Source organism: Serinus canaria, chromosome 1 (genome assembly GCF_022539315.1).
Source record: "Serinus canaria isolate serCan28SL12 chromosome 1, serCan2020, whole genome shotgun sequence".
NCBI classification, from domain to species: Eukaryota; Metazoa; Chordata; class Aves; order Passeriformes; family Fringillidae; genus Serinus; species Serinus canaria.
In genome coordinates, this window is record NC_066313.1 from 67267606 (window position 1) to 67275587 (window position 7982).

The 7982-nt window shown below is 38.1% G+C and overlaps 1 protein-coding gene across 2 annotated transcripts in view; it reads left to right on the forward strand.

Moving 5' to 3' along the window:
* Positions 1 to 1669, forward strand: part of NDFIP2 (Nedd4 family interacting protein 2) — a 45216-nt gene extending 43547 nt beyond the window's left edge. For both annotated transcript variants that reach the window (XM_030234129.2, XM_030234130.2), the window contains one exon: positions 119 to 1669. The gene's annotated coding sequence lies outside the window, so the exon portion shown is untranslated. The remainder of the gene's footprint in view (positions 1 to 118) is intronic.
* Positions 1670 to 7982: the final 6313 nt, after the last annotated feature.

Here is a 7982-nt window from a genome sequence, read left to right on the forward strand (position 1 = left end):
ACAAGGGGGCTAGGGAGGCTGCTGTTTTGCTTGCAGTTCAGGTTTGCTGGTCACTTAGCAACGCTGCTTCTGGTGAGTCACGGCGATGAACTGAAGTACAATTTTTCTTTATCTCCAGACTGCATCGAACAGACATTCCTTTCCTGTGCTGGTGTGAAACTTCCAGATGATCTGTAACCCTCCAAGTTAATAAGATAGAAGACTACTAAAACCAGAAGACAAATTAATGAAAATATGGCTTCAAAAATAAATGACAGGATGGCTTATGATCAAGTACCAGTTCTTGTCATTCTAGGAAATATTTATAATTGCTGCCTTTTGTTTTAGCACATTTGTATATGTGCTTGTTAAAAAGATAGTTTGTTCTTACTTCAATACTATCTGTAAGTATAGATTAGATACAGTCAGACTCAGTAATCTCTGCTTGTTATATCTGAAAGATTTGAGTGGTAACTTGTTTCACAGCTTGTGTGTACCACTGACTTGGTGATCTGAACTTCTGAGTACAATGAAATGCATTAAATAATTCAGATTAACCAGTTTAGACAGGTTTTTTTATATAATTTAGATTCATCTAATGATTGTATAGAACATTTTTAAGTTTATTAAACCCCAGAATTCCTTGTCACAAACTTATATTCACCAATATTTTATTGAATCCAACACAGTATACTGGTTTGTGCTAAAACTGATACATTTTGAGTCCCCTGTAAATAACTCTGCATAAATGACTGTTTTAATTGCTTCTTAGGAAATATGTCAAAATATATTTTGTAACAACATATTCTCTAAATTTTGTTTAATCCTAGAGCTATATACATATTTTTTTGTTAATTGGCTATTAAAGTTTAGTTAGTAGTAGATGTAACTTTGGAGGTTTGCATTCTTGAGGTCACTATAAATACAACATCCACATTGAGTGCTTCTCAAAAAAAATCATACAACTACTTTATAATGCTTGTTTAGAATAAATACATTGCCATTTTATAAGAACAAATGAGTTTAAATGCAAGGTAATTTGGGAAGTAATCTATGAAGGGAAAAAAGAAATCTCTTAAAGCTCTGAAAGTAGAAAATGTGTTTTACCTCTCCCTTTGTTCATTTAAGGTATGCCATTACGTTCTTATAAATATCATCTCTTTAAGGGGTACTGTCTGCAGTTCATGCATGTGTAGTTTCTTTTAAAGTTTGTGAAATTTATTCTTCTTTAAATAGAAGACAACATCTCTCAGTCCTTTGTACAACTGGAATCTCAGTTGCAAAAATACATTGGCTGTTGGTTGCACCTTTGAGGAAAAATGTACAAATAGTTTCCTCTATTTTCTTTTTAATTACAATTCTGGTTTTTATTACTAACGTTAAAAACAGTGAGGTTTATGTTGTGTTAAGCTAGTGCTGTATTGAGTTTTGTATCTATAATTAATGTTTAAAATATACATATGTAAACATTTTCATTTTCCTAACCTTTCAGAGATAACTGTTAGTGACTAAAACTTTAGGGGCACCTCTACTTTTCAGCTTTTTATGGAAGAAAAAACTTAAGTATTATGTTCAATATCCTATTGGGATTTCCTTCTAAAGTTCTATTTGTTTCTGTGTTCTTTTGCATTCATTGTCCAGATGAAAAAGAAGCGAATAATAAAGCATTGCTTTGTTTTGCTAATTAAGACTTAATGGTTTTTTGGGTTTTTTTGTACTCCATGTTGAAAAATGCACACTGCAGTATTTGTGTCAAGGAATTACAGACAAATTACTTGGCAAAATAGGTACTAACTGATCCTCCCTGCTCCTTTTCATCTCATGTTTTATGGCAACAAACTGTGAGGACATTTCTTATAAAGAGTTAATGCAACCTTGCAAAGCAGGCAATACTTCTTCATTTTCTATGCTTACCAAAATCCAACTACCACTATTTTTCAACTATATCAATTTTCCCATATTAAGTAGCAACTTCTGGTAGAATTACTTCTGTTTGGCCTATGTATTTTATAGGAAGCTTTATACACATACTTTGTGCACTACCTTGGAAAAATTCTCATTTGGTCAGAAAGAATATGCAGAGCTAAAAATGTACATGTTATCTAATCCTCTATAGTTGATGCATCAGTTTGGAAGCCTGAAATCTCATCAGCAGGAGGAAGGGAACTGGGACAGTATTTTCAAAGACTCTGCAATCTATTCCAGATGTGTCAAATGCTGCATATTTTCCTTGCTATTTCCTGTGAGCTTGGTTTGGAGCAGCTGGCTCTGTGGTTTAGAGACACCTGGCCAGCTTTGCTTTGTGTCTTAGGGGTATGGGGGAGAAGCTCCAGTATCCCAGTGAAGTTGACTGTAAACAGATTTTGCATGAATGCAAATAAGGCTTTCAAGCTCGGGAATAAAACAGCTGAAGAAGGGAGGTGAGGAGAGAAAGTTCTGATTTATTTGAGCAGATGGCACTGAAATTTTTCTAGTTTTGTCATCTACTTCTATTGCCTTAGATACCACAGGAAGATTGACATCTTGAATGTGATTCAGGTAGCCTGTGGGATTATTAACACATTTCAGAAATGATCAGTCACTCACACTTTCAGTCCCCTTACAGAGCAGAGATTGCCTCCGAGCTTCCTTGGCTGTCTCACCTAAGGTACGGACAGAATCCTCATCCTGCAACACCTTTCAACATGATTTCAACACCCTGTTTTTTCTGTATCTGCTTCCCTCCCTTTGAACGATGACAACAGGTGAGGAAAAGTGGCTTTATTTGTGTGTTATCAAAACATCAGAAAGCTTTTAATCTCTCTTCCACTTTTTGAGAATGTTTTCCCATAATACTCTACATTAGTCCCTCCTTTGCGGTTACTTTCATTGTTCACTTGAGCAAAAACATTCATCTCATGAAATGACAATATATAGCTTCCTGGACTTTTGATGAGAAGATGAATAACCTCTGATATGGGAGTAAATATCTCTTACTAGGGCAAAAAAAATATTTCTAATCATGCCAAAACATGATTAACATGTGCACAGCTACCCAGAAACAGCAGAGTCCAGGCTACTGTTTCTCCAATGGATGATATTCTTTTCCACCATGTAGAAATCCTTATCTTTTGTTTTTATAATATGTCATAGACTCAACTCTTTCAACACTGAAATTTATATGAATGAAGAAATCAGTATTTTCAACTTTGTATTTTGTCACAAATCACATGATGCTGGTGCCTTCCTTATCCTTTTGCTTAGTGTGGTACCTACACAAGTTTAGGGTGTTCCCTCCCTGAATGCTCTTTAAAATCTCAGAAGTGGGTGTGATGCATTCATTGACACTTGTTCCTGATCTTGGCAGGACCTCTCTACAACTACCTGGTGCAAAGAGTCAGTGAATTTTGTGATAGGCTGCTTAGGAATTAGCATTTTAGTCATAAAACTTGCATTTTTTAAAGATAAACTGCTGCATACTAGAAATGTTATCTTTTCAGTAACAGCAACAGCTGTAGGGGTAACATAGACCAGAATGGTAACACTTCTTACTAATCGTGTCTAATAGCACACATTTTTCAGTGAGTTAAAATTTTTGAGTGCCATGTTAAATTATTTATCTTGCAGTGTTGTTTTACTTCTAACTTTGATTTTTACATTTAATGTGAATGGAGGATGAACACATCTAAATGTGTTACAGTTGTCAGATACTGAATCACTTTGTTCTTAGAGGGTAATGCATTTTTGAGGTGTGAATCTGAAAGTTTCAAGAGCAATGAAGTATCAAGAATTTAAGAATCAAATTGATCAAGGAGGTATACCCAAGAAATAAGGCAAAAGCCATTGTGTGTTCTCTCCACTCCCCCAAACAAGTCTGTCAGCTTTTTTACTTTTCACCATTGCTGGTTGTGAAAAAGTATCTTCAGTTCTGCAATATCTTGCCTTGCGCATCATTGGAAGGACACTTCTGCTGAATTCTTATTAAGGTCAATTATGCCCTTATAGTTGAATTGGTATTTGGAATCTTCCCACAGTGAGCACACATATAATTCATGATATAAAGATTCCCTACAAAGAAAACTAATGATTTTTTAAGTTGAGAAGGTATCTGTCCTATGATAAAAATTAACTTAAAATTTTGTGCACTTGCTGTTAGTTCTAAGGAATGTCTGGGGTAAAGGGTTGATGGAGTTTTCTTTTTACCTCCATGATCAGACTCTTCAATGGGGTGTCATGAAGCCAGTACAATTCATAAGACAGGCTGTAAATGTTAAATCTGACAAGTATGTGTGATGCAATACATGCCCCTTTGCTCTGCTCTGTTCTGACCCCACCTGCAGTGCTGCATCCAGCTGTGGGGTCCCAGCACAGGGAAGACATGGACCTGTGGAGTGATTCCAGAGGAAAGACACCAAAATGATCAGAGGGATGGAGCAGCTTTCCTAGGAGAAAATAGTGAAAGAATTGGGATTGTTCAGCCTGAAGAAAAGAAGGCTCTGGGGACCCCTTATAGAAGCTTTACAGTGCCTAAAGGGGGCCTACAGGAAAGATGAGATGCAACTATTTTAGCAATGTCTGTTGTGATAGTACATGGTGGTAATCATTTTAAATTGAAAGATATTATATTTAGACTAGATCTAAGAAAGAAATTCTTTATTATGAGGATGGTGAACTGCTGGAAAGGTTGCCTGGGGAGGTGGTATATGCATCATATATGGAAATGTTCAAGGCCAGGTTGGAGGATGTTCTTTCTTATTACAGAGTGGTTGGACTAGATAACCTTTAAAGGTTTCCTACAACTAACTTTATAAATGCTATCACAGCATTTTTGGTTTCTTGTTATTTCCCTGTGGCTTTTCTAAAGTCTTACTCATGGCGTTTGTGCTATATAAGTACTTTATATAGAATTTGATCTCTGTCTGTGGTCCCTGCTTATAAAGTGACCTACTATATTTTATGTGTGGGCAGTATACATTTAAGTTATCAAGAGAAAAGATGGTGTGTGGGTTTTTTAAAATAAAAAGTCTAGTGAAGTTTGCTTTTGTTTTGCTTTAGAAGTTTCAGCAGACTGTTTATTGCTTCTGCATCTCAGCCTAAACTGTTAATTGTAATGGTGATTTTTGCATACTTATTTCCTTGGATTTTTTCTCATCTTTTTTTCATTCCTGTGTTAATGCTGGACAAGTGTTTAGCTCAGTCCCACTCCCCATCTCTTTCAGAGCTTCTAATTATAGACCATCTGTGTTACAAGAGTGATTAAACAGCTCGCATTACAAATCACATATCTGATTTAATCCAGATTTGGGGCTTGTGAAATGCATAGAATTCAGTATTATGTGTACTCCTGATTATACAGAGTTGTTTTGCACTTCAAATGATAGATACCATACTTTAACTATGCAGAGGCATACCATACTTTCACCTATGCAGAGGCAGCTTATCTTCATGGTGAATCCTATGGACTGACTCCCTGGTCTTGTTTGGCACTCAAGTCTGTGTTTGGATCTGTTTAGTCCCAGCAAACATGCTAAGAGCTTGGCTTTAGGTTTGAGTTTGGAAAAGTTAACACAGCGACCCAATCTCCCTGATCTTGAGCTAATAAGACCTTTGCAACTGATCTAGCTGCATCCAGCGCTATCTCTAATTTCCTGGACTATGACAAGTATCTTCAGGACTACTGGGAATTATGGTGCAGAAATTTAGATGTGGAGCCAGCTTGGGTTTGACATGGCTGGTTGAACAGCTAGAACACACTAGAACACACTGGCTAGAACACACTTGGTGAGGCTGAAACACTTGTCTTTGGGGCCAAGTTGGGCATGAGCATCACTCTCTTCAGCACATCTTGACTATCCACATTAACCAGTTCTTTTTTAATGATAGTGAGAAATGAGTATCAGATTGATGCATTTAAGTTCCTTTATGAAGCCAGGTTTAGATGTATCATTTGGTTGTACAATGGGTTGGCTTGAATTTCTTTTTTCAGGGTTATTTCTACATTTATAATAAATAAATGTCATCTTTCTCAAGAATCCCAGCTCCTATCAGAGTGCTATAGCTAATTTACAGGGTTTGGCAGCTTTCTTACCTGCCTTCCTTTGGACCAGCAGTTTCCATACTCACTGCACAATCAGTCATTCAGGTGGGAGGGAACCACAGGAAGTAATCTGGTGTGAGCTCCTGTTCAAAGCAGGACTGGTGCTGAATTCAGACTACATCGCTTAAGATTTTGTCAGATGGATCTTAAAACCCCCAGAGCACATCAATTTCCCACACACCATGGGAAATTGTCTCAGTGCTTGATTATCCCCGTGTGTTGTCACCAGTGACCAAGTTCTGATGAGGGATGTGCTCAGTGCCTTCTTCCACAGCACCCCAGAGCTCTGAGCTCTCTCTTGACAGGGGAACCCTGCCATGAGGAGAAATGTAACCCAGGTCTCTGGGTTACTGAGCAGCCCTGAAAATTGCTCTGCTGTCAAGGGATAAAGGGCAGAAGGCATTTGGAGTGAGAGAATGTTCAAATTCTAATGAATTGCTCACATTTCCAACACTGAAAAAAGGATTGTGGGTCTCCTACTATTTCCTGCCAGCTTGTTTAAGCATTGTAGCACTCAGGGCACTGGATGCTGTGAATAATCTTAATTGCTCCTGAAATTATCTCCCTCACAAGGCCTCTTCCTCAATATGTGGCATCTGGGTATTGTCTCCTGATTCTTGTCTCCAACTAACTGTAGGTTTAAGTGCCTGGGTCACTTGCCACAGCACTCATGTAATCTAATTTCATTTGCCTAAAAGTTTTCATTCATTTGCCATCTAGTCTAAGCTACTTACCAGGGATTGCTCTGCTGCCGGATCAAGAATTGCAAGTTCAAATTATGCTTTTTTCCACTCAAAGCCATATGTCCAAACTGGAGTCAATGGAATCAGCATTTTAAACATTGGGACTATAAACTGCACCTTTCAGTACCTTTCAAAAAATGTGCCTAAGAAAACAATAGCTTTTGGTGTCACTGAGACTTGCTGAAGAGTTCCTCGGTTATAGGAAATTGCTTTTCTTTCTGTGAAATTCAGTTGTGCAATTTTCCACGGTTTTCAGTGTTCCTGCCCTTCGGGAACATCTGTCCTGTGGCTGAGGATACCACAACTTCCAGAGTTGCCAGTCCCCAGGGTTTCTCCCGGATCCAGCCTTGTGTTTGGCAATAGACTTCACTCTGTGGTGTTTCGAATGGAATGGTTTGGGCTTTGTGAAATCCTGTTTTCCTACAGACTTTGTTTCATAAGCAAATAAGGATCAGCTGTCTGCTCCCTTCTGATCCAAGAATTGTCAGGACATGATGAAGTACACAGATTTCAAAATTTTTTCACAAAACATACCACTGAGCTGTGGGACTCCTTCCCCCAGTATTTTGGTAATTTTTGTGATTGAAGTGGCTGAGTTCTTTACAAAGACCAAAGAAACCAGTTTTCACGGCCAGGCTATGTTTTGGTGTGGCTTGTGGGGGCTGTATGTTTCCATGATAGAGCTGGCAAAGTGTGTTAAGAGTCCTACACAGCAAGCTGCTGGTCAAAAATTTTTACATTCCCAGCTCATTTACTTAGTTTATGAACAATCTTTCTGGGTGTTGTTTTGGGATTATTTTCTACTTGAGTAATTTTGAGATTTTGAGGGGTCACCCAAGCACTCTGAAGCCTACAACTCCATTTGATTCTTGAATCCTTCCTCTGTAACAGCATGAGCTTCCCCAGTTTTGAGTTTTACTTAGACACTTGGCACAAACAAGAACAATCCTGCTGCAGGAGTGCTATTCAGCTGCTAGACAACACTTTCCAGAGGGGAAAGGTTAGGGACTGGCACTGACATGAATTGAACTGATTTTCAGAGGCAGCCTGAGACACTCAGTGCAGTGTAGCTGCAGAAACTACAGGCTGGTGGTGCAGAATAGCTTGCATTTGTGCAGATACAGCAGACCTGCAGCAGACTGACTGCATCAATGCTGCATATATATGTATAATGCTCAATTGTC